Source organism: Lethenteron reissneri, chromosome 57 (genome assembly GCF_015708825.2).
Source record: "Lethenteron reissneri isolate LAM-NWPU_2019-01 chromosome 57, ASM1570882v1, whole genome shotgun sequence".
NCBI lineage: Eukaryota > Metazoa > Chordata > Hyperoartia > Petromyzontiformes > Petromyzontidae > Lethenteron > Lethenteron reissneri.
The window spans coordinates 3,147,155-3,175,037 of NC_083835.1; the positions used below are offsets into that span (position 1 = coordinate 3,147,155).

At 44.3% G+C, this 27,883-nt stretch overlaps 1 protein-coding gene across 1 annotated transcript in view; it reads left to right on the forward strand.

The window, feature by feature from the left end:
- The first annotated feature begins 7,279 nt into the window (after nucleotides 1-7,279).
- LOC133357205 (high-affinity choline transporter 1-like) overlaps nucleotides 7,280-27,883 on the forward strand; it is a 36,312-nt gene continuing 15,708 nt past the window's right edge. Inside the window, exon 1 of the mRNA XM_061575035.1 lies at nucleotides 7,280-7,471. The gene's annotated coding sequence lies outside the window, so the exon portion shown is untranslated. The remainder of the gene's footprint in view (nucleotides 7,472-27,883) is intronic.

Below are 27,883 nucleotides of genomic sequence, written 5' to 3' on the forward strand. Positions count from 1 at the left end.
ATATATCTTAGCAGAAAGTTGAAGAATGTTGCGTTTACTTCACACAAGCGCAGCCATTTCCCCTGTTGCCATGGGAACGTTATGAAGTGACGTCACTCATTACAGTTGTAAGATTGCACTTTTTGTTAGTAGTATGTAAATTTACATTACTGTAAGACTGTACTGTTACTGTATTGCTTACGTTACTGTGCACTGAAAACACTTATTTTAACAGAAGATGTCTGTTTTGTATAGCTACCTCTGTAAAACAGAAGCACACATTTTATTTTTTAATATTTTATTTATTCATTTTTACAGAATTTGTAGCATATTCATTTTGTAAAGCTACAGAACTTGTTCGACTCAATGTTTTGTAAGTTTGAGCCATCTGTTTGTTAAGGTCTGAAATAAAACAAGATGAGAACTTAAATATTCCCAGCACTTTCTGTGATGTAGTATGCTTGCTTATCATAGGAAGTAATAAGAAATGACTCTTTACATTAAAGTAGTAGCCTAGTGAATAGGGTGTTGGGGGAATCACTTTTTTTTTCTCTTTTTCATCAAACCGCAGTTTTTGCAAGTTCCCGCAATTTAATCGCATAAAATTGCATAAATATCCCGCATATTCCATCGCATTTTTTAAGAAAACGTGCCGCATAATCAACGATTTTTGCCCGCAACAATCACCAAAAAACTCCGCGTTTTTCTGGAGGGACTGATAGAGAGAGAAAAACATAGGCACTATGTATATCTGTGATATCTGTCTGCTTATATGTCTGTCTATATGTCTCTGGTTCTGTGTTTTATCTCTCTCTCTCTCTCAAATGTAGCATTCTCAGGAAGAACGTAATCAACCAGGTAGGGTGTTGACTGTTATGTAATCCGACTCTCTGTTGTATTACATTACATTTCTAAGTATACTAGATTTGTGTTTCTATTTCATTTATACCTGATGACGATTGCTTGTGTTGCAATCGAAACGCCGTATGCTATTTTTTTCTTCTTGGTTCTTTCGGTAAAGTCACGTAGAATGGAAATAATAAAATAATAAAAATAAAACATAATAAAATAATTCTCACGACGTTTCGTCGAGAAGACAGACCTGTTCTCCACCTGAGGACGGCTGCTTGCGTTGTGGCCGAAACGTCGTGAGAATTATTTAATGTTTTATTTTTATTATTTTATTATTTCCATTCTACGTGACTTTACCGAAAGAACCAAGAAGATGAATCCCTGCAGTCACGAAAGCTTTAAATCGAAAAGTCGTATGCTATTATTTAATTTATTATTTTATCTTTATACGTGACTTTACCGAAAGAACCAAAGAGTAATCCCTGCACTCACGAAAGCTCCAAATTAAGTTTAAATGTAACATTGATTTCCTCCCCCTCCCCTCCCTAAGCTACATCGATGTCGGCGTGTAATAAAATAAAAGACTTACGCATCGATCGCCCGTGTGTGATTCACAAACAATTTACGGGCATATTGATCTCTGCTGGGAGATGGGTGGGTGGGTGGGTTGTTTAGTGAGCTGATTGACAGACTGGTGTCTGACGAGGTCTGTGAACACTGCGCCGACTGGTAGCCTCTGTGGATTCATTGACCCAGGTGCCATCACACCAGTCGCGTAACTATTATTCATCATAAGTTGAACAACTATTATTAACGTGGGGAGGGGGGGCAGAGGGTGCCTTGCACCACAACTCCCTTCGCATGGTGACCACAACAAGATATGTTTGCAACAACAGTGTAAAAGAACACCAACAACATTTATTTAAAAGGCGGTTTAACTTTTTTTAAATATGAAAATGCCTTTATTTAACGTTGCACCTTAATAAAATAATAAAAATAAAACATAATAAAATACAATTCTCACTTTTATTATTGTATTATTTCCCTTCTACGTGACTTTACCGAAAGAACCAAGAAGATGAATCCCTGCAGTCACGAAAGCTTTAAATCAGAATGTGTCATACATGATATGAATTGCATCATGTTATTCCTAGAAGTCAAAGATGACGCAATCATAACGAGGCTTACACCCATCTGCTGAACAAATTGCCCTATATCAGCTCTAGAAATTATACAGTGTCGTGCTCTCTTATTGTCAGTGTTTGAATTTGCAAAGGGACACATTTCTGTTTAGCCAAAGTGAGCAGAGATGCCTCGTACTTGTGTGAACAAAACAGATAACTTCTGCTGTGTTTGTGGTGAAGTGACTTTTGCATCACAAAAGCACAGTATAACCACTATGGTTAAGAAAGTCTATCACCTTTATTTTGGCTGCAAAATTGGAGATCGGGACAAGATGTGGGCCCCACACATATGCTGCAACACTTGTGCAACAAATGTTCGCCAGTGGTTTAACAGGAAAATGAACTCATTGCCTTTTGCAGTGCCAATGATTTGGAGAGAACCAACAGATCGTATCAGCAATTTTTACTTCTGCATGCCGCCTCCAGTTGGGAAAGGTGTGTCAAGAAAAAGTGGACTGTGCATTATCCAAACATTCCATCAGCTATACGCCCAGTACCCCACGGAGAAGGAATGTCGGTTCCTGATGCACCAGAATCATTCTCACTTGAGTCAGACGAGGAAGAGGATGAAACTTCTGGTTCTGAACTATCAAGGTCACATGACCCAGATGTTCTCCCATCCTCCATCTCTGAACCACATCTCATACCACAAGGTGAACTGAAAGACCTTGTCAGGGATTTGGAACTAATCAAGAGTAAGGCAGAGCTGTTGGGCTCCAGATTGCAGCAGTGGAATCTCCTGGCAGGTGATGTTATGGTTTCCATGTGACCGGGAAAAGGATCTTGTCCCATTTTTCTTCATCGAAGGTGATCGTGTAGCCTGCAACAAAATCGATGGTTTGATGGCAGCCCTCAACATCGTTCATGATCCAGATGAGTGGAGACTCTTCATTGATTAATCGAAGATGAGCCTTCCAGCTCTTTTGCTGCATAATGGCAATGTTTTGCCATCAATTCCAGTTGGTTATGCAGTCCATATGAAATAAACCTATTACAACACGAAACAACTTTTGGGGTACATAAACTATGACCAACATCAGTGGCAACTTTGTGGCGATTTGAAGGTTGTTGCTCTATTGCTTGGTCTGCAGACAGGACACACAAAGTACTGCTGCTGATTTCTCTACGAATGGGATAGTCTTGCGAGAGATTCCCACTACATCAAGATAGATTGGCCACTCCAACAGTCATTGGAGCCTGGGAGGAAAATTGTTCAGCATCCACCACTTGTTGAGTCAAGGAAAATGTTGTTACCATCCTTACACATCAAGCTGGGTCTGACGAAGAACTTCATCAAAGCCATGGACAAGACACACGCAGCTTTCAAGCACCTCCGTGGAAAATGTCCAAGGTTAAGTGAAACTAAGATAAAAAAAAACGTGCCTTTGTTGGTCCTCAAATTCATGAACTTTTTCGAGATGATGCATTTGACAGTGCACTCTGCGTGGCAAGGAAAAGACGGCATGGAAAGCTTTCCAATTAGTGGCAACACATTTTCTTGTGAACAACAAGGCAGGCAACGACAGGGAGTTGGTGAAAACCCTATTCAACGCATACAAAAGCCTTGTTTGCAACATATCAGTAAAGATACATGTTTTGCACTCTCATCTAGACTTTTCCGCACCGAACTGCAGAGCAGCGAGCGACGAGCGTGGCGAGCGATGCCACCAGGACTTTGCGACAATGGAGAAACGCTCTCGGGGCAAATGGAGCCCATCAATGCTTGCAAACTATTTCTGGACAGTGACAAGAGACGCTCCATTTAATGAATACAAGAGACAAGCCGAGAAGTGCCGAGTAGACACTGAATAACGGCTAAACTGTGTACTTTTTTATACAATAGTTTTTTTTTTACTTTTGTTTCAAAATACAATTTTTTTAAACCCTTTTGCTGATTTTTAAAGTGTTACATGAACAGGACAGGTGACATATTGTCATGTAAAGCAACCATAAACATATGAAAAGACCGAGGCTTACAATTTACGAGTTAAGCTCTACTATCTACACAATATACATAGACGTAAAATGTAAAAACTTCAATATCTCGGGAACAGTAGCCAATCAGTTGATTTAATTGTCATATTTGAATTCAGCACATGAAAGTCTATAATAAAGAGCACATTTCATCTCTGAAGCAGACGACGTCTAAAAAATTGTAGACCAGTGGAATGTAGTTGCTACGCCACTGAGAACACTGGTCAACACACTTTTTCTGGCATAAGGTATTCCAACGGTTTGAAGGTAATTTTGGGGTGCTGATTCCAAATCTGGCATCAGTTTTTGTCTATCACATCAGGTTTTTGAGATATCAAATATTGCATTTTCAATAAAAACTGCAGAAGAAAAATATTAAATAAATGTGGATATCTACATAAAATGATATTATAAACACACTATCCTAAAAATACAGCACCATATTTTAACACTAAAGCAGTCACTGACTCGCAACAACTTGCAATCATAAGTGACAGAGTTAATTTCGGGTAAAATCAATGAAAATGGGGTATGCCGATAGCATAAAAATTAGATGTGATAGACAAAAACTGATGCCAGATTTGGAATCAGCACCCCAAACTTACCTTAAAACCGTTGGAATACCTTATGCCAGAAAAAGTTTGTTGACCAGTGTTAGCAGAGGATGTTTTTTGTTTGCATTCTGAACACAAGTATTGTGGTTAATGCACACATGATTCCTTGTAAAATGTTTCAGTTTGGTGTTTTTTTCATCTTAACACAGCTGTTTTGTTGCCAGAAAAAAGGGGAAACCCCTATTATCACGCCATCAAAGTGGTTCATGAATTCGCGACGTTGGCTTTACGCGTCCTGATTTGCCCCGCGATGAAATTGCAATTTGTACAAAGTCCAAATGGAGTGGTGGGGGGGTCAGATTTGTTTTTAAATAAATAAAATCAACTCCGTACGTTTTGATTTAAAGCTTTCGTGACTGCAATGGATTGATATTATTGGTTCTTTCGGTAAAGTCACACCCGATGATGATTGCTTGTGTTGCAGTCGAAACGTCGTGTGAATGTTATTTTTTACATTTTAATTATTTTATTATTTCCCTTCTACGTGACTTTACCGAAAGAACCAAGAATATGAACTCCGTACATTGTTTTTTTGTGTGTGTGGGATTAGCTGCGCTAAAGAGCTTTGTGGTTCAAGCCGTGCTTTAAACGAATTCCTTGCAAACCTTAACGACTGAAACATATTGGAATAAACTTAATATACAACGCATAACAAAAAACGCGCCATGGATCGAATCCGCGCAAACAGACCACGAAGTGAGCAGCTCCTGCGACAGGCCGAGCGTCTGCAACGTCAGACACGGCTTGTGCGTCCGTAGGTTGTTCACGTTCACGTTTCATTCCGCGCACTCAGTGCCTGATTAATTATCCTAGTAGCAACAATAGCTGCATGTGTAGTAGCAACATTAGCTGCATGTGTAGTAGCAACATTAGCTGCATGTGTAGTAGCAACAGTAGCTGCATGTGTAGTAGCAACAGTAGCTGCATGTGTAGCAGCAACAGTAGCTACATGTGTAGTAGCAACAGTAGCTGCATGTGTAGCAGCAACAGTAGCTACATGTGTAGTAGCAACAGTAGCTGCATGTGTAGCAGCAACAGTAGCTACATGTGTAGTAGCAACAGTAGCTGCATGTGTAGTAGCAACAGCAGCTACATGTGTAGTAGCAACAGCATCTACATGTGTAGTAGCAACAGTAGCTACATGTGTAGTAGCAACAGTAGCTGCATGTGTAGTAGCAACAGTAGCTGCATGTGTAGTAGCAACAGTAGCTGCATGTGTAGTAGCAACAGCAGCTACATGTGTAGTAGCAACAGCAGCTACATGTGTAGTAGCAACAGTAGCTACATGTGTAGTAGCAACAGTAGCTACATGTGTAGTAGCAACAGTAGCTACATGTGTAGTAGCAACAGTAGCTGCATGTTTAGTAGCAACATTAGTTGCATGTGTAGTAGCAACAGTAGCTACAAATGTAGTAGCAACAGTAGCTACATGTTTAGTAGCAACAGTAGCTGCATGTGTAGTAGCAACAGTAGCTGCATGTGTAGTAGCAACAGTAGCTACAAATGTAGTAGCAACAGTAGCTGCACGTGTAGTAGCAACAGTAGCTACATGTGTAGTAGCAACAGTAGCTGCATGTGTAGTAGCAACAGTAGCTGCATGTGTAGTAACAACAGTAGCTGCATGTGTAGTAGCAACAGTAGCTGCATGTGTAGTAGCAACAGTAGCTGCATGTGTAGTAGCAACAGTAGCTGCATGTGTAGTAGCAACAGTAGCTGCATGTGTAGTAGCAACAGTAGCTACATGTGTAGTAGCAACAGCAGCGACATATGTAGTAGCAACAGTAGCTACATGTGTAGTAGCAACAGTAGCTACATGTGTAGTAGCAACAGTAGCTGCATGTGTAGTAGCAACAGCAGCTACATATGTAGTAGCAACAGTAGCTACAAATGTAGTAGTTACAAAGGCCCCGCGCTAAATGCTTTCAAGCCATCAATTCTGGTTCAGTGATTCTGCACTTGCTCTATTACTATAGTACTATACCGCCTTCAACTTTTACGAACGACCGGGTGTTTAAGGTTAGCGATTTGTCGTATTATCTGGCTGTATAGCGAACGAAAAAATACAATGACTTTACTATTATATGGGTCATTCGGTAAAGCTACGTGGGTAGAAAAATTATAATATATATCACGACGTTTCCATCGCAACATAAGCAATCGTCTTCAGGTGCAATAAAAAAACGTGAGTATTTAATGTGAACGGTTTTTTTGTTCATTTGGGGCCTCTTTATAACATTTGCCACTGCCCCCTCCCCGCACTGCTCATCAGAGGTCGCAAATGGGTTTTGATTCCTTACCCGTACCCGTACCCGGCCGCACCAGGGTCGCAAACGGGTACCCGTACCCGGCCGTACCCTACCCGTACCCGGCTGGGTACGGGTAGGGTACGGGTACCCAATTGCGACTTCTGGGATGAAGCCATGTTGCAGGCGCGGGTGGGTTGATTCTAGGAACTTGAATTGTGAAAAGAGACAAGACGTTGGGAAATGAGTGACAAACGGTGACCCACCAGTGACTCACGGCCGGGTATCGGGTAGGGTACGGGTATCGGGTACCCGGTTGCGACCTCTGCTGCTCATACTCCTTGCACCGCCCACCGCCCAGTTCAAGAACAACCAGACGGGGGGCACGCGGGGTGGGAGCACGTGGAGGGGATTTGGTTGAGGGGGGGTTCCTCCTTTGGGGCAGTCGCTCCGATTCGCCGTAGCCAGTGGGACACGGCTCCTGCTCGTCCATCGACACAGCAAACTCGACAATTCGTTGACGAGCCGACACGACGTTTGCCGTCGCGTGAGCCGCACATCGAGAGCATCCCGATTCGGATCGAGCCCCGCGTCGAGAACGGCCGCTGCGTCCCATCGCTGGCAGGTGAATGCGCGCGCGTTGCAACCACAACAACAACCACAACAACCACAACAACAACAACAAAAAGACAAGCGCGCACACGACAAAGGCATAGGTCCTCCCCCCCTCCCCTCCCACCGGTATAGCCTCAACAGACTGTTGGGGCAAGTGATGTACCGCCAGCATGTGCTGGAAATTCACCTGCCCACGGGATTGTTCCCTAGGAACTACATGCAACAAAAACCACACACGCAAAAGGCAAAGATCCCCCGTATAGCCTGAGCAATATTTTTGGGGCAAGTGCTGTTAGCGAGCAGCATCTGTAAAGGCCGGAACGGTACACGAGGGGGTGGGTGGCCAGCACCACGCCCGGCCGCCTTTGTCTCCCCAGTGGCAACGCTTACACACCGCACTGGGTACAGTAAATCTGGCTGTGACGGTCCCACCTGATGACGGAGACTTGTGTTGCCTCCGAAACGTCGAGATATATAATTTTATTTCTATTATTATTTCTATTATTTTATTTTTATTATTTATTTTTACCTACGTGACTTTACCGAAAAACCCTAAGAATATGACTCCTTCCCTCTCCATGCTATAATTATAATCGTATCATTATTACCACTAGAGAACACATTGCTCTGCCACGGTTTAATAAGAAACAGCCGTCATTGTAATACTCTGCTCACAATCCTCATATGCTCGGGGCACTCTCAGCAATCTTCCTTTTTACATAATAATACAATTCCAAGATGATATGTATCGTTGGGTGTTTTAATATTCTTCTTGGTTCTTTCGGTAAAGTCACGTAGAAGCGAAATAATAAAATAATAATAATAAAACATAATTAAATAATTCTCACGACGTTTCGGCCACAACGCAAGCAGCCGTCCTCAGGTGAAGAACAGGTCTGTCGGAAAGACAGCGTCTAAATGACGCTGTCTAAATGACGCTGTCTTTCCGACAGACCTGTTCTGAATCAGACGCTGTCTTTCCGACAGACCTGTTCTTCACCTGAGGACGGCTGCTTGCGTTGTGGCCGAAACGTCGTGATAATTATTTGATTATGTTTTACTTTTATTATTTTATTATTTCCCTTCTACGTGACTTTACCGAAAGAACCAAGAAGATGAATCCCTGCAGTCACGAAAGCTTTAAATCGAAATGTTTTTATATTCTTTAGGATGTAATGGATATTCTTGTAAAAAGAATGCCATTCATAGGAGTACACATTGAAAAGCTAGAGCGGTGGTTTACTGTCACTGGACCCGTTTGGTTCGCAAAGAGGGCATCTCGCATCCCCAGCGGGTGAGTGCACCCCAGGTTAAGAAGCACTGAGTTAGAGTAATTGAAAACGCAGCGTGGTCACTCCTCTGTATTCATTACTCACACCTCTGTGGTGTCGCTAGCTATCATGATTATTATTATTACGCCTTCCTAATTTCGTCTTTCACCCTTTCAAATCAACTCAGTGTTTATTTGTTACGCGGAGAAATCCCGTGAGCCAGTTACTCGGCGAGTTTCAGTGGCAACGGCTCTGCAGCAGCCACTTACCAATCGAGTTGATGTTCGTGTGGAGAGGGGCCTTTGCCAACAGACAACAGCCAACAAACTCGAGGCATAGATTATTTTTAAGAGCAGAATGATCATTAGTATAGTTATGTCACCTCGCCATCAGCCATCGTCTCTTCTAGCCATGGCGTGTGCCACCCAGGCCCAGTTATCTTAAGAGTTTGAACGGTACAGAAGTTGATAATTGGTTTTTTACCCTTTTATCTGGCAACAAAACTGACACATTTTTTTACGAGGAGTCATGTTTGCATAGACCACAATACCTGCAGTCGTAATGCAAACAAAAAACATAACTCTGATCATGTATGCACTGTCCTTGAAGTTGATTGGTCCACACCCGAGACAGCTTTCCTTAGAGCCTAGTCTCACATAGATTGGACCAGATGACGCCAAAAGGCGCACAACTCAAAGACAATGCACCATCAGAGTATGAGAGTGTCAGTTTTATTGCCAGATAAAAGGGTAAAAAAACAATTATCATATTTTTTACTGGCAAATGAGGTACCAATGGTGGTACAAAAGTTGTTCGTGGTTTGTGAGACTGTCCATGTCATGGGAATGCAGAATTATTACCAACCAATAGATTTTTTAAAATGAATTTACCCGTCAGAGCCACACTAAGTCCAAAGACTCTTGTTCAGCAGCGTCTTGCAGTGGTTTTTTTTTATTTGTAGATGTTTTCAACCTATCAACGACTCAGTTGATACGTGCGAGAGGAAACCGCAACGCCCCGGATAAACTCCACGCACGCGAGAGGGGACAACGCTCTATCCCCGTACAGAATGGCTTGAGCAGACGCAGATTCGTCAACACGCTACACTGCCTCCTCCTGGCGAAACCGAGCTATGGCAGTGCCCACGAGAGAGGAGTTTCACAACATCTGTGGACGAACACATCCCTGAATCTCAATTGAGCACAGGGTGACTCACATACCTGGCAAACCCTTATCAGTGCCTACCTTATCACAGACCAATTCAGACCTCATTGGTCACCCCGTGCCTTTATAAATCTCAACGTGCATCCTACAAAGTCCCATCACAAGGGAGAAACAAAAACAAATAGACAAAACAAATGTGCCCGTATTGAAACGGCTGTGCGACGTATGGACCTGCAGACTCAATTTCCCTGTACGCTGTTTGAGACTCGGCTCTATAGAAAGCTGTCTGTGCTGTGGACCAATCAGTTTCAAAATCAATGCATCATCATATACTACCAGCGCATGTTTTTTGTTTGCATGTTCACCACAAGGCCTGTGTGTGGTTAATGCAGATACGATTCCTTGCAAAGGGTTTCTATTTGGTGATTTAACATCTGGACACAACTGTTTCATTGCCAGAAAGGGTCAAACCCATTCTCATATTGTCATACTGGCAAGGCGAGGTCCCTTGATAAACCCATTGGGTTGACAGCCGCGGACTAGGGGATTTGTTAGGACACCGTAGAGCCCGTGTCCTTATCCACTGCTGGATGAGTGCTTTCCCCTCGCCGCACGTAGGTCATGTCCCGAGAACTTTCGGTCGATTTCTCTATTCCTGCATCTTGACAGATCCGCACCGAGACTTTGCATCGATAGCTCGTTCTTACGATGTATCTTTACTTCGTTATTATAGAGCGCCCTGCCTCAAGGCGCCCTCTAAATATAAAAAAGCGGGGTAACGAAACATCGAGTGACTGAGCTGGCAAGGGCGTGGAAGGCCTGATAAATGAGTGATTGTAACAGAGAGCACGTGGGGTCACGATGATGGTAATAATAATATAATTATAGATTTGAAGTTTTAATTTATTTTCTCTTTTTTAACTACGTGACTTTACCGAAAAAAACAAAGAGTAATAATAATATAGTTGGTCATCGATTATGCCAATTTCATACAGTAAACACATTTAAAACACTTAAAGAAAAACTTTTAGCAACACCTAAGAGCATAACGTCGTGCAAGATTGTGCAAAAATAAGCGATTTAAAAAAATGATTAGTAGTGATTATCCGGATAATCGATGATCTACCGTACTTTAATTTTATATAGTATCATTCATGCTAATTGCATTCCATGACGCTATATATTGATTGTATATAAGGACCAAATCTTATATAGAGCCTTCCTACCAAAGCAAAAAATGTATAGTAGATGAATAAATAAACGAATAACGAAATGGCACCACAAACAAAAGGGCACAAACAACAACAACAGCAGCAAAGTTATCACAGAGATGAGCCCATGAGCTCTGCTACACATCCCAGAGCACAAATCCGACTTCTAAAACAAGCCAGGCAACGTTCACACGAGGGGCGCTGGGTGGAGTGCCCAGCAGTTGCGACTCGTTCAGTACCATCGCTCAAATGTCCAAAAATACGACAACGACCTATTTCGACGAAGAACATTTTTTTTTATACGAGTAACACAAAAAAAGAAAGAGGCCTCTAGTTCGGATTTGAGTGAGACGAGAGTGTATAGGGGAGGGATGGGAAGGAGTGGAGAGACTAGGGGAGGGAAGGGAATGGAATGGATTGAGGGCAAGTTATGAGTTAAGGTGGAGAATACAGTTTCTAAACTCGACTAAAAAGTAAACTATTGATTTTATTTTACCAGGTAAGGCCCACTGAGCTGTACATCTCTTTTTCAGAAACGACCTGGCCACAAACGATAGCTCAACGAAGTGGCTTATCACGTGGAAATTTATGACAGTAGCCAAGTACTATAAACACACGTTTCTAAACGTGCGGGGAAAACCCGGAGAAAAATCCACGCGACCACGAGGGGAGGAGAGAGAGAGAGACACGCACAAACTCCCAATATACAGCAGCAGGCGTCAGGGTCGGGATCAACCCCACGATCTCCTGCATACCAGGCGAGGTAGTTAACATCTCTTAGCCACGGTGAAGATGATGATGAGAGAGAGACACGCAAACTCTAAATATACAGCAGCAGGCGTCAGGGCCGGGATCGACCCCACGATCTCCTGCATACCAGGCGAGGTAGTTAACATCTCTTAGCCACCGTGATGATGATGATGAGAGAGAGACACGCAAACTCCAAATATACAGCAGGCGTCAGGGCCGGGATCGACCCCACGATCTCCTGCATACCAGGCGAGGTAGTTAACATCTCTTAGCCAACATGATGATGATGATGATGAAAGAGAGACACACAAACTCCAAATATACAGCAGCAGGCGTCAGGGTCGGGATCGACCCCACGATCTCCTGCATACCAGGCGAGGTAGTCAACATCTCCTAGCCACCGTGGCACCCCTAGAAAGCAGGACTGCTGTGACTGGACACTGCTCAGCGTGCGTCGGTCATGGGTAGAAAAACTCCGATTTTTCCAGCGGCAGGCATCGGGTTTATTCTTTAATACAATTAAACCCGATTTCGGGGAATTATAACCTGGTTTAATGAATACGAAACTTTGATCCAAGGCTTCGGCTGCTTCCTCGTCGGTGCTGCTATCGTACTCGGGGGGCCGTCGGGCACGGGGTAGTCGTAGAATGCGGCGGGCAGGTTGGTCTTGATGAACACGTGGAGCTTCTCCTCCACAATCGTGGGCGCCAGTGAGTTCCTTCGCTTGGAATGGATGAAGCCCATCGTTGAGAAGTTGGCAAAGTGCGGTTCTGCAATTAGAACCAGTTAAACCGGATTTCTCCCAATCTCAGATGATCGGGTTTAATATAAAAAGACAATTAAACCCGATTGTAAATAAGTATAACCCGTAAAAACAAAGTTTTTCACTATAAATCCTTTATATGCGTGGCGGCTAGAGTCCTCTCGTCCTCTGGCTTGAGATGGCTGCCACCTATGGGTCAGATGATTGTCTGCCAGTATTAAGCAATTGGTAATTAAATATTTAATTTATTTTCCCTAAACAGTGTAAAATTTTGGGAAAAAAATTTCACGAACATTAATTGTCTCGCACAACGAGTCTGTGTGCAAAATGTCAGCTCGATTGGATCACGGGAAGTGGGTTAAAAAACGACCGAAAGATTTGCACGGTCGTAAGCAAGCAAGCACGCAAGCACGCAAGCAAGCAAGCGAACTTAATATAAAGGATTTAAAAAACCCGACTGGGCCACCCTTGGCGTCGGTGGCTGTGGGTTTGCGTGCGTGCCCATCCCAGCAGGGAGCTGAAGTTGACGTCTTTCGAGGACATAGCCCCGACCCTGGCAAGGTGAAATGGGGTCCCTGTGTCGAGGAGGTTTAGAACGCTTTACCCTTGCGGCCATTGATGAAGGTGATTTCTGACAGACATACCTAAAATACGTTCCTTTGACGGATGTGCAGTATAAGTGTGTATATATATTACATTTACGTGTGTGTGTATGTATAAGTACCTCGTTCAACACAGCTTGTGGTTCAGTCAAACAGCGGTGCTTGAAACTCAAGACGATGTGAGTAATGGCGTTTTTTGTATATGTCCGCATACAATGCAAACAGAATGAGAGCATAGCTATCTTAAGAGAGTAATTACATAATTAGTAATCACATTTTCATATATTAATATACGTGACTTTACCGAAAGAACCAAAGAATAATTCATGCAGTCACGAAAGTTCCAAAATTAAGATTATATTAATATACTTTGCAAGCAGTGGCGTAAGCAAGAAATTACAAGGTTGCAACATTACCGATGCCAACGCTAAGGAAACATTTATATTAGGCGACGTTTTAGGCAATAGACCTTCTTCAGAACACATGGATAGAGGCGACAGAGATAGCGTGGATGAGACGGCGCTTTACACCATGAGACCTGATGGCAATTACAGTTTTTATTTTATATCAGATTAATTTGCTTTAATAGTTAAACTAATAGCGGCCTAGTTAACAACAAATGCTTGCTAAATGTATTGCTAAATATACCAATTTGCATAATACGTAAGAGAAGTCTAATGTCTAATGTTGATACTTATTGATGACTAAAGGGTTTGTCTGTTACTGAGTACGGCTACCATTAGCGTAACGATCCATTTACTGATAAATACGGGGTGAAAACTTGATTTGGAGCTTGAGCGACTGCAGTAATTACTTCTTGGTCCTTTCGGTAAAGTCACGTAGAAAGAAAATAAATAAAATAATAGCATACGACGTTTCGATTGCAACACAAGCAATCATCATCAGGTACGAATGAATGAGAAAAACAAACCTAGTAAACTTATAAATACAATTTAACACGTGGCAGGCTTTCGCGACCAATATTATTCATAATCAACGTTTTTTGGGTTAGATTGCGTTATTTATAAATGTGTCGTAACCCTCCACCACCCGACACGGCCAAACGTGACACTTTTTTGCTGATTGGCCGTGTCGGGTGGTGGAGGGTTACGACACATTTATAAATAACACGATCTAACCCAAAAACGTTTATTATGAATTATAAATACAATGCTATACAACACAGATAGTCGTCTAACACAACAGTCAACACCCTATTCATATTCTTAGGTTTTTTCGGTAAAGTCACGTAGGTAAAACATTCAAATTAATAAAAGTCAAATAAAATATAAATCACGACGTTTCGGAGGCAACACAAGCTTCCGTCTTCAGGTGGAACCGTCACAGCCACGACAGCTGTATCAAGTAAATGAGAGATTACAAGAGCTACCACTCCGAAAGCGATGGGTATTACCTTGTTATCTCGGCATGCCGCTTTCGGAGTGGTAGCTCTTGTAATCTCTCATTTACTTGATACAGCTGTCGTGGCTGTGACGGTTCCACCTGAAGACGGAAGCTTGTGTTGCCTCCGAAACGTCGTGATTTTTATTTTATTTTACTTTTATTAATTTTAATGTTTTACCTACGTCACTTTACCGAAAAAACCTAAGAATATGAATCCTTGCAGTCACGAAAGCTTCAAATCTAGAATTAGTCAACACCCTACTTGGTTGATTACGTTCTTCCAAAGATTGCTAAATCTGAGAGAGAGACAAAACACGATGTATTTGGCTGGGGCATGCGCGGGTGTCGTAGTCGTTGTTGTTGCTGTGTGTCTGTGTGTGTGTGTCTGTGTGTGTGTGTCTGTGTGTGTGTGTCTGTGTGTGTGTGTCTGTGTGTGTGGGTCACTGTGTAGCGGTTAGCGCGCTGCGCTATGAACCTAGCGACCAGAGTTCGATTCCCGCTCACGGCCAACACCGGTGACGATTATCTGAATCGGTCCTGGCCTCCCCTAGGTCGACTCAGCCTCAAATGAGTACCTAGTGCGGTGTGTAGTAAACATCGCCACTGGGGAGACAAAGGGGGCCGGGCGTGGTTGTTGTCCATCCACCCCCTCGTGTGCCGTGCCGGCCTTCACAGGTGCTCGCTAACAGCACTTGCCCCTACAGTCTGTTCACGCTATAGGTATGACAAGACTGTGACCCAGCCAGGCCATCGATACATTCGTGATGGATATGACGTGATCATCGCCAGCCCCGAAGCCAGTCGTCGATCAATGACTTTTTTTTTGACGTTCAGCATTGCGCTCGACTTTATTTACGGGACAAAATTTTTTTTTTGGTCGTTTCGCAGTTGACATCATAACGACGAGTCGATCGCCTCCAGGCGGCGACAGACGCGGCGCCGTTAATCTTTGGGCTTGTCATCGACGTGATCTTCATTCAACGCCGAATCGGGAGCGCGCGACGGCAATCGATGAAAACTCGCTCACGCACGCGACTCTGGACGGGCAGAACGTTTCGTTCTGTGCATCCGCCGGCAGAAGAGGTCACTCAGTATTTCAGCTCGGCGAACGTACCAAAGGTGCAGCCTACGATCAATGGGGGCATGACCCCTTTGACCTCACCTCTCCACCCACCCCATATCTAATTGTTGCCCCATGACTCCCCCTATGATTCAGCCCCCCTCCCAAAAAGAGATATTTGAGGAGCAGCCGGGCAGTCCTCGTCTGTGGAACATACTTCCCCAGAACATTTGGGGACTCTGAAGTCGGGGTTGACTATTTTAAGTCCCCAGCCTACAACAGATGTGTTCTCTCACTCGCCCGGTACTGCCAACGCAAAGGTCACGCAAAGGTCACGTGACCTTTGCGTTGTTTGTATTATTGTAAGTTTCAGTCGTCAAGGGAGTTATCGGTGAAGAGCTGTCCGCGACTTTGGCTGTTCACGAATCGCATCTGGAACTCTGCACGACCTGGATCGAGAGGGAGAAAGTGATGAGAGAAAATCCGATGAGAGATAAAGTGATAAGATCAATTAATTTGTTATTGTGAGCATGTGCACGTGTTTAAAAGTGTATTTACGTATTTATTTAAGGTACGATTTAAAGCTTTCGACAGACCTGTTTCTTCACCTGAGGACGGCTGCTTGCGTTGTGGCCAAAACGTCGTGAGAATTGTATTTAATTATGTTTTATTTTTATTATTTTATTATTTCCCTTCTACGTGATTTTACCGAAAAAACCAAGAAAATTATTTAAGGTAATTCGTAAAAAATAAGATTTCGGAGGCTAATATCATTATCCACTACATTTTCTATTCACGAGCATATCCGGAAGGTATCCCTCGCTAAAAACGAGGGAAAAGTCTACATTCAGTTTAACGCGTAGCAGGCTTTCGCGACCAATATTATTCATAATAAACGTTTTTGGGTTAGATCGCGTTATTTATAAATGTGTCGTAACCCTCCACCACCCGACACGGCCAATCAGTAAAAAAAGTGTCACGTTGACAAAAGACAAAATAGTTCACTGCTTTAGCCCACCGGTGTGTTGAAGAGTGAATCTACAACATTTACAATTCACTCTTCAACACACCGGTGTGGGGCTAAAGCAGTGAACTATTTGTCTTTTGTCAAAGTGACACTTTTTTACTGTTTGGCCGTGTCGGGTGGTGGAGGGTTACGACACATTTATAAATAACGCGATCTAACCCAAAAAAGTTTTTTTATGAGTCTACGTACATTCAGTTTTATTTGTAAAGGGTGTTATTCGTTTGGAGTTTCGTTCAGCTGTATTCGCTCAGGGCTTTGCCGAGGGTCGGGCTCTTTCCTATAAAGCGCCGCGCGAGCCCTTTGTGTGAAAGGCGCCAGGCACAATTGAGTTTTCACATCGCTCGCCCACGCCACAAAGGGAGGCATTGCCATGGTGCAACAATGAGATGAGTCGACAACACTGAGCAAACGACTTCACCCCCAGCACCCCCAAAAGACAAAGATTCCCCGCCCCCCCCCCCCCCCGTATAGCCTTAGCAGACTCATCTTCTTGGTTCTTTCGGTAAAGTCACGTAGAAGGGAAATTATAAAATAATAAAAATTAAACATAATAAAATACAATTTTCACCACGTTTCGGCCACAACGCAAGCAGCCGTCCTCAGGTGAAGACCCCCTGGAAGATTTGGTCCCCCCCAATGTTGACTCCATGCCTACGGCCTTGTGGTGGGGTAAAGTGTGGGTAGCTGCCGCCTCGCCTCTTTCAAGACGTCCAGCCGAGCGTCGAATAAGCTGACCACAACAAAAGATAAACTTTCTAGACTCCAGAGTCATCGCCATACAAAGGATACCCTTGGAGGGAAGGGGGAGAGAGAAAATAAGGCGAGCAAACACGCGTCTGCCGTTGAGTGCGGGTTGGCCATGCAGACGTCTGGCCAACGTGGAAGAGTAGGCCAAAATATTGCCACCAGAGGGACTCCATAGAGCAGTGGTTCTTGACCTTAACCGCAGCATGCACCTCTACGGTTCTCAATCCTTGAAAACACATTCCTGCGGAGGGAGCTGGTAGGAACGTTGGGTTGCTCGGTCAATGGCCAGGGTCAACGGCGGCGTGGTGTATTCCGCAAATATGGCCGACTGTGAGGGCGGGCACAAGCCGGCGTGAGTCGGTTAAACGTTGAGTTTTATAAGGGCACCACGGGGTGACCAGCCCCTCCCCACCCAGCCCCACCCCTCCCACCCCCCACCCAGCCCCTCCCCACCCTCCCCTCTCCACTCAGCCCCACCTCTCCCATTTTTGGATGCACGACGGACGGACACAATAATCCCCTGTGGGCTGGTGTAACCAGGAGGTTCCAACCAGTAAAATATAGATATGTTAATAAAAACACAGGAGTTTGATTAAACAAAGTAAGTTGTATCTTGATTTGAAGTTTTCGTTACTGCAGGCATTCATACTTTTTGGTTTTTTCGGTAAAGTCACGTAGGTAGAAAATAAAATAAATCACGACGAAAGCTTTCCCACCTGATAACGGACGCTTGTGTTGCGCCCGAAACGTCGTGATGTATTTTATTTTATACCTCCGTGACTTTACCGAAAGAACCAAAGAGTATAAAGTAAGTTGTACTTGTATGCAGTGGCGGATTAAGCTAGTGCGGGGCCTGTAGCATATGTTATAAAGGGGCCCTAAATAAATCAAACAAACGTAAATATTAAAACACATTTTTAACTTGCAAAGTAAAGTAATTGTATTTTTTCATTTGCTATATAGTCATATAATACGACAAATTGCTAACCTTAAACATCCATACTCTTTGGTTCTTTCGGGAAAGTCATGTAGGTAGAAAAATAAAATACTGCTGGATTATTTTTTCCACCTGAGGACGATCGCTTGTTTTACAATCGGAATGTCGTGATATTTTATTTTATTTTTTCTACCCACGTGGCTTTACCGAAAGAACCAACGAGTATGGATTCCTGCAGTCACGAAAGCTTCAAACCAAGATTAAACACCCAGTCGTTCATAAAAGTTGAAGGCGGTATAGTACTATAGTAATAAAGCAAGTGCAGAATCACTGAACCGGAATTGAAAGCTTGAAAGCATTTAGCGTGGGGCCCTTGAAAGTGCGGGGCCCGTAGCTACATGTGCAGCTACACGTTCGAAGTGATCGGCAACCACTTTCGCCCCGAGCCTCCTCAACTTTTTAATCCAGGCTCAGAGGACTGGCTCAGATATCCACGGCAGAGTACCTCGGAGCAAACCCACACGTGCAAGGGAGCTAGCACTCAGAATCGGAGTTCGAATATGTTTTTTTATATATATACTGGAGGAATCCGAGGAGCTATAAAGCTCTTTTTCGCAGATGTCCAGTAAAACCCACTTGGACTAATTGCTTCTCTTTCAGAAACGACTTGGCCGCAAACGATAGCTCGGCGAAGTGGCTTACCACGTGGGCATTGATGGCAGCCATATACTCGATGTCCACGTGCTGTAACTTGCCATCATGTACGCCGGTGAGATCGACACTCACGGGTACGGAGGGAGTTTCACGACCCTCGCGTGATCCACCAACGCTTGTTCAAACAACAGCAGATGCCACGAAACGCCTGGCATATTTTTACATATGTACAATTTTATATATATACTTCTATGTGAATATCCACAATCATTATGAGATCTCTTTTACCAGTGGCAAAATATAGTAGTAGGTTTTTACCCTTTTAAACTGGTACAAAACTGACACCTTTATTCAAGGCATCATGTTTGCAATAACCACAACACAAGTAGTCAAAAAAGCAGACAAAAAGAAGCAACTCTGAAGGACAGTGCATATTATTATTATCATCATCAGAGTTGCTTCTTTTTGTTTGCTTTTTTGACTACTTGTGTTGTGGTTATTGCAAACATGATGCTTTGAATAAAGGTGTCAGTTTTGTACCAGTTTAAAAGGGTAAAACCCTACTACTATCCACAATCATGTCACTCATCATATCACTCTTGGGGGGGGGGGGCTGAATCACAAGGGGAGTCACGGGGCAACAATTACCCATTGGGGTGGGGTGAGGGGGGGGTCAAGGGGTCATGTACGAGGGGCGAAGCCACGTGATGGACTGGCTCGGACTTCGTGTGCAAGATGACAACAACAGTCGGTCATCTCGAGGGTAGCTGCAATACAGCGATACTACGATATATCGTACGACGTAAGGTAAACTTCAACCGTGATGATGGGTACAAAGTGAGTAATCATTGGAAAGATGTTATTAACCATGCAAAAAAGATTTAAGTACACATATTTGGACCATCTTATTTGACAGGTTCTACTTTACCGAGTGTTGACATCCCCAGCGTTTAACAGTACTCTCCTTTTTGCATTTGCATTGTCAACCAACACCGGTTACAACTAGGGGTCGGCACGGTTTGGCTCAAACCACCAAACCGCGATTTGAACCGAACCAAATCGGTTTGGTTTGGCTCTGTTTAAACTGGTTCGGTTTGGTTTGGGGCTACGAAAACCGACTCGGTTTGGCTCGGACAGGGTGGAACCGGCTCAAACTAGTTTGGTTGGTTGTAAAGGCCGAGTACAGCAATATCAAGGACATGATGACGGACATTCTCAACCAGCGCTACCCAGCGTTCACGACGGACGCGGCGCCGAAGGCGGCGCCGCGTGGCGGCATTAACATCCTCTTTGACATGGTCTACGCGCCCAACGCTCACGACGGCGCCGCCTCCGAGGTCGACCGCTTCCTGCTTGAGCCGACTCAGGACCTGAGCATGGACGTCGTCGAGTGGTGGAAGCTGTACGGCGGCAAGTACCCGCGCCTGCGACGCGTGGCCCTCGACTATTTGCCTATCCCGGCGTCGTCCGTGCCCTCCGAGAGAGCAAACTCGGCCGCCAAGCGCTCCTTTCTCGACCGACCAAACCTGCACAAGTGCACGTTCAAGGCCGAGATGTGTGTGCGCTCGTGGGCGCGGATGTTGCCTAGTGTTGGGGTTTCACTGCCATTGAACTACCACACTGCGTTCGAGGACATTGGGCGTGCCAAGCTTGAGGAGATGGCTGTGGACGACATCGTCGTCCAGTACTTGCTAGTGAATCTCAATATGAAGAAAGCCTGCGTAGAAATTAGCGATTAATACACTTGATATTTGTATTGAATGCGAATATTGTTTGCCGCGCATCTTTTCGGTTCAAGCCAACTCAAGAGGTTTGGTTTAGCTTAGTTTGGTTTGGTTTTGGTTTGGTTTGGTTCAGTCGTCGCTGGTTTGGTTTCGTTTGGTTTGCTCAATTTGAAACCAGTTTGAGTCGGTTCAAACCGTGCCGACCCCTAGTTACAACAACAAGTGCACCTGTTGTTCTCTTTTAGCCCCGCCCACCCCCCCCAACACGTTCCATTCATTGGCTACCACATTCAGATAAGCCCCTCCCCCTTAACTTGTATATAAGAACTCGTCTCTTGGAATGTTGCCTCACTTGAGACAGTGAATGTAGCTGTGACGGTCCCACCTGATGACGGAGACTTGTGTTGCCTCCGAAACGTCGTGATTTATTATTTTATTTCTATTATTATTTCTATTATTTTTACCGACGTGACTTTACCTAAAAAACCTAAGAGTATAGGGTCCACGATAATCGATATATCGTACAGCCTTCGTCGTCGTGGCTCACGTGATTGCATTATTTCCTGTCAATATTTTTGCAAGAATAACAGAAGTACAATTTCGATTTAAAGCTTTCGTGACTGCAGGGATTCATCTTCTTGGTTCTTTCGGTAAAGTCACGAAAGAACCAAGAAGAAGAAGAAGCACAATTGATAAGGTTCAGCCCGTTCACCAATAACTGCACACACACACACATACAAAGACAAAGATCCCCCGTATAGCCTGAACAGACTGTAGGGGCAAGTGCTGTTAGCGAGCACCTATGAAGGCCAGAACGGTACGCGTGACTGTCACCCCACGAATGGGGCTCTAATTGGGGTCAGGTCAAGATAAAAAATAAGATTCGTTAAACGAGCGAACAAGCACTGAGTTGAGTGTTCTTGGAGAGCCATAGCCATCTCTCGGGGGTGCTGCGATTGTAACAATGCGCGTAATGCGCGCGCGTGAGCAGATTTCATCACTCTGTTTCTAAAAACTGACCTCCACCCCCTGACCCCCCCGACCCCCCGCCCCTTCCCCCACGAACACGCGTGTAGTTGTAACACAGACGTCAACGAAGGGGGACGAGGCGACAGGCCGCGACGTCTATTGGCGGAGAATGCTGTTTGTATCGAGCTCAAGTTGAACGAGGAGAGTTCAATTGCCGCGATGGTATTGCGGCTCTGTTCAAGCGACCCCCCCCCCCCCCGAGCGATGTGCATGTGCCTCCTGTAGGCCTGTCTCTCCTATGACCTTGCGTTTACAGGAAGTGCGAGAAAGCGATTGACCCCTGCACCATCACTCGACTGGGTGCACACCCAGCGGCCGCGTTTCGACTCCGATTCACGGTGTCATCACGCAGTTGTCTCCTTTGGGACCGTCCATAAATGACGTCACGCACCTAGAAGGGAAATAATAAAGTAAAATAAATTCCCTTCTACGTGACTTTACCGAAAGAACCAAGAATATGAATCCCTGCAGTCACGAAAGCTTTAAATCAAAATTCAATAAAGGGTGTTTAATTTTTGTTGCATGGCGATGCAGCATGGAAGGCGATTTTTTTTCTTCATGTTTTCACTCCAGCACTGGGTAATTCTCGACTGTCCCTCTTCTCAGACCGTTCCCCGACGCAGCAAGAGGGTACCGAACTCACAGTATCAGAAGCATGATCCTTATGACACAAATCTGACAGCTCCAGGGGCATTCATTTCCGATGTAATATTGTCCGGGTCTCTGTGAGACTGGGATATAGGAGACACGTATCTGTCGTGGGCACAGTAGGCCATAGCGCGAGGGATACTGGATGTGGTGTGCCGAATATGGACATGTTTTCCAGGTCGCCGATTCAAGACAGACCCAGCCACGGTGGCTAGGAGATGGATGAAAATAACAGACTCTCTCGTTCCTAGATATTTTACTGGGGCATGGACTTAATGTTAAAATAACACAGCGTTTGCTTTCGGTAAACGCTGTGAATGCAGATTCACATCATCACCCAGCTCAGAAATCTCAGAAATCGTCTCTTGTCAAAACACTCATACATCGGGCAAAAACAGTGTCAGATGGTGAGAGTCTAGTGAGAGAGATGAAACATGTTAAAGAGGCACTAAGACAGAATGGCTACAATAATGCTCAAATTAACAGAGCACAGAAGGCCAAATCACGAACGCAAAGGAACACTGCTGAAAGCGATAAGATTGTTCAAACAATCAAAATTCCATACATCTCAGGAGTAACTGACAAATTAGCCCGGGTTGTGCAAAAGCAAAACATTAAAGTAAGATTTGGTACAGTGCACAAAATTCAAAAAGTGGTATCTGGCACTAAAGACGAATTGCCCAAATTATCAACAGAAGGTGTATATCGGATTAATTGTTTACGTGGCAGATGCTATATTGGACAGACGGGACGCAACATCAGTGTAATGTTGTATACTAACCCTTCTTCCATAATTGAGATTAATAATATTTGATGATTTTTATATATTATCTTTTTACTTGTTTTTTTTAATGAGTGAAACACACCAAGCGCAGCAAACTGCAAAACACCAGGTGTTGTTAAGTAATGAACCGGAGGAGGGCTAGGATGGCAGAATTTACAACGTTGCTTCAAGGGAAGATAAGGCCTGATGAACGGGCACATGTCACCCGTGCAGGCGGCAGAGACAGTGGGAGTGTCAGCCAGACATAGTTAAGGCAAAAGCCCAATCATCCTGCATGGTTTTAAAGTAACGTCAAAATTCGAAATTCAACAACAGAGTAGGCTAAATTATCGATCCTCGCGCTCGCTCAAATTGGAGACCAGGCTGCGAGCTACATCAATGAACCATTGCCCATTTGCTAATCCAATACTGAATGTTAATATTACTGAAGTCAAAACGAATTCTATGACCTCAGCACATGGGCAAATAATAGGGCAGTGTCGACTCAAAGGCAATGGAAGAAAACAGAGGCGCCTTTGTCTAAATCACAACCACAGAAAACCAGGAATCATCACTGATTGTGTGTTCAGGAATTCCGAGCTAGTTAGAACACGTGCACAGGGGGGGGAGCTGATGTAAACAACCCTGCGCGTCTGGATGTGAGGGGGCCTTGGACCTGGAATCAAGAATAAACACTCCCAGAGCAGAAGGTTGGCAGGGGGAGAGGTGATTTAAAAGAGGGTTGTATATCTCTCAAGGCACAAGACCCAGCTGAACAACACGGCTGCGGGGGTCACCAGAAGTTCGCATTCGCCTAGTTAAGACAAAAAGCTCAATTATTCTGTATTGCTATTAAAGTAACGTTAAAGTCGGAATTTAACAACAGAGTAGGCTAAAGTTATTGATATTCACACCCACTCCAATTAAACCAGGTCACAAGTTACGCCTACTGAACCATCACCATCATTAAGTCAATATGAAATGTTATTTCCATACTTCAATACTTTCTATACAATTCGACCCGAAGCATATGACAATCAGAACCTTCCTAAGTCAAAATTGAATCGCACCCAGACAGGAGCGAATAGTCAATATAAGGTTGAAGAGGGAAGGAAATCAAGAGCACGGCGAACTGCAAACGTAAGCAAAAAGCCGGGAACAACACCAGCCCAGCAACAGCGAGTGGGGCTTCGACAGGCCATAAAGTAGAATAATAACTCCCGGGGTCAGGGGACACAAGAAGAAGCAGGCAGACAAAAACCAGAACTGACTCCAAGGTTCAACCGCCCTCACCTACTCAGGGGTGACGGAAATTAATGAGGCCTTGAATTAACGGCAGGCAACAACAACGGCGAGCAGAGATAGGGTGGGGCAAAGACTGCAGGCTATGGAATGCAACTTCGTGTCAGTAAAGCCCTGACAAACAAGTTAAGTTAAAGACATCACAATACATAATATCGCACATAACATCAATGTTAACGCTATTCACCGTAAACTATATTCCGCTTATATAACCATCCAGGCACCAAGGAATACGAATTCCTAGGATCAAGAAACTTACCCCTTAACCTAAGATATCGGAAATAAATTAATAGTAATAAGTATATGCATGAAAGACAAAAGTTAAACTTATGGAAAAGCCAGGATAACGGGATGAATCACCACCAGGTCAAATATAAATACATAATAAAAAAAAAACAATGTTAAACCCAGGGTCGGAGAGAAAGGGAGATCCCGGCCGTCTTTGTATCCCCGCAGCGCGGGATAGGAGTGTGTATACGCTCGGGGAAACCTACACTTGAGTCAAGCACCACGATGGGAAACGACAGACCTTAGGTTACATACAGAATCATAACTGTGAAATAGTAAGGGACAAATGTTAACTTAAAACTTTTAACCATTTCTTTGTGCGCCGGGTCGGAGAGAGTGTTGCCCCCCTCCAGGTTGTGCAACACGAACAAAGACGCCTATGAGACGATTTGTAACGTCTGTGTTTTGGGTTCATGAAGAAGGCCAGACAAGAGATAAATTGCACCCAGACAGAGAGACGACTTCGAGACAATTTGTAACATCTGGTTGTTTGCTCGTGGGTTTTATGGAGGGAGTTGACAACGGAATATACCGTCAGTGATGCACACAAGGACATACGGACACACACATGGACACACCTGCCTACGGACAGATCCTGACACAGCAAAAATCGGAAGCCCCGCCTTGTGGGCGGGATCCAGGGGGATTTTTCAGCATAAAGGAACGGATCCTGAACATTGGAAACCAGTGCGACGGGAGGGTCCACTCAGAAGCTCGACCGGGAGGGTCGACTCAGGAACGAGTGCGACGGGAGGGTCCACTCAGAAGCTCGACCGGGAGGGTCGACTCAGGAACGAGTGCGACCAGAGCGGGTCCACTCAGGAGTGCGACCAGAGAGTCGACTCAGGAGCGAGGGCGACCAGCGGGTCGACCCAGGAGCGAGCTCGACCGGGAGGGTCGACTCAGGAGCGAGCTGCGACCAGCGGGTCGGCTCGACTCATCTTCAGCTCGTCAATCTCTGCTGCCGCCGGAGATCTCCGCTGCCGCCGGTGGTGAGCGTCGCGACTTGGCGACGATCCAGCGCTGCACGCTACGAGCGAGTTGTGGGCGCCACCTACCGACCGGGTTCCGAACTGCGACAGCGTATCAACAGCCATCCGACAGGGGAGCGATGGATACGTATGACGCGCACCGCCCCCTCACCACACGACCACCAGGCGTCTGTTTGACCTAAAGAATCGACTCCGAACACTGACTATTCAAGACAACTCTTACCACTCAAACACACTCGAACCCATAAGCCATCCGTGGCTGGAAAGCATCACAACGAGACCGAGTGGTGGCCATCCGTCGTTTATAAGAGTATTCTTAATTTTTATCTTTAATATTTAGTGGGCTGTACTCTTAATCGCATAAATTCCCAACAGATCCATCAATACGAACTGATTCTTGGCACCTCCTTCCGCCGAGCCACGCTCACGTGGGGAGTGGTGGCCCACCGGACCCTTATCAGGTGATCTGGTCCCCAATTAGTAAACTTGGTATAAGATAACGATCTTCGGAAAAGGAGCACCATCGCAGGCCCTTACTCCGAGCCGTTCTGAGATAACCTGCCGATGTATCTGTTGAGATTGGTGCCTTTAAGAATAATAACTGTTTTGATTGTGTTTTTGTTTATCGCCGTATAATCTTTCAAGTATCTTTCAGTCATAATCGCCGCACGTACTCGCATCCTCTACAGAATATTCAACTGTTCCGTGACCCAAGGTGTTAACAACGTGATAAGGGTTGCGTATGATCAATAAGGAGTGCGGTACTGCGTGAACAATATTGAGTATAATCATTCATTAACGTTAAGGTTTTCTTAGCATAGTATTTGCATGTTTTAACGACTCTCTCTCTCACTAACAACCATCGCGTTATGCGGGATCCATGTGCCGTTGTCAAAGTGAAATCAGACAATCGTTGATGATACTGTATTGATGCCGTATTGACGTTCCGGGATTGAGAGTTCGCATACTATATCATAGTTAAGGTTGAATTAGTAATAAATTGATCAATACAGAAGTGGTTGTGTGATTCTTTCCTGAAATCTATGCATAAGATCTGCTTCTGCGTTGAGATTTGAACTTGGTGACCTTAATAAACACACTAATACATACTCAGTAAATGTTAAAGCGATAACGGGGTGAACCGGGGTCTGGTTATCATAACGACTTGCGTTATCATAATTACACCCACTCGCATAATTAATACGATTACCTCTCGAAATGGCATAATTAAAATGTGCGTAATTACATAAATTAACATATTTCCGGATAATTACACATTTGGCCAAATTTCATTAATTATTATTATTTCCACTGAATATTCATAACCCACACATACAACATAATAATTTCACCCACGCACGCATACAACATAACAAATTTTCATACCCAACATATACAACATAATGGGGGCTCGTCTTCCGGGATCTCTCGCAGACAGGTTATGCATGAATTCAGGAACGAATCATTGATGTGTTAATCAAAGTGTTGTGAACTAACGTTGCCTTGTGATTGTAAACGGGGGTATACAAACAAAACGCGCTCTGAAAGGAAATACCAGAGTAGCAGAGTATAACAAGACAGCTGGGCTGAGATTATTTGCTCGAGTTGAACTGACGCATCCTGTGATACAATTGTTTATATGCACTCTGAAAAGAAATATTAAGGTAACTCTTGCCATACTTAAGATGCTAGGATTAAGAATAATATTTGAATGGGTTATGGGATACGGGGAGCTCGTATTTAAACGTACCGACCAATCTGTTACAAAGCAGTACAGTCAGAGAGACATATGGGAAGGGAGCTGTATCGATAACACGAACACACCTTGGGGGAAACTAATTGACTGGATAAAAAGTAACGAAGGCAAACACGATGCAAAAACTGCAGAGAAGGCAGGACAGGACTCATACCTTCTCACACAGGCATACAGACAGGGATTGTGGAATGAAGGAAATTTTGGAAATGAAACGGGAGAGAAATCGTCTCTAATAAACGACGAGAAATGTCCTCACACCCTCGAGAGGGAGGAGAAATCAAAGCTCGCGACACCAGCGAAACTCACAGACGTTGAGCCACAGAATAAATA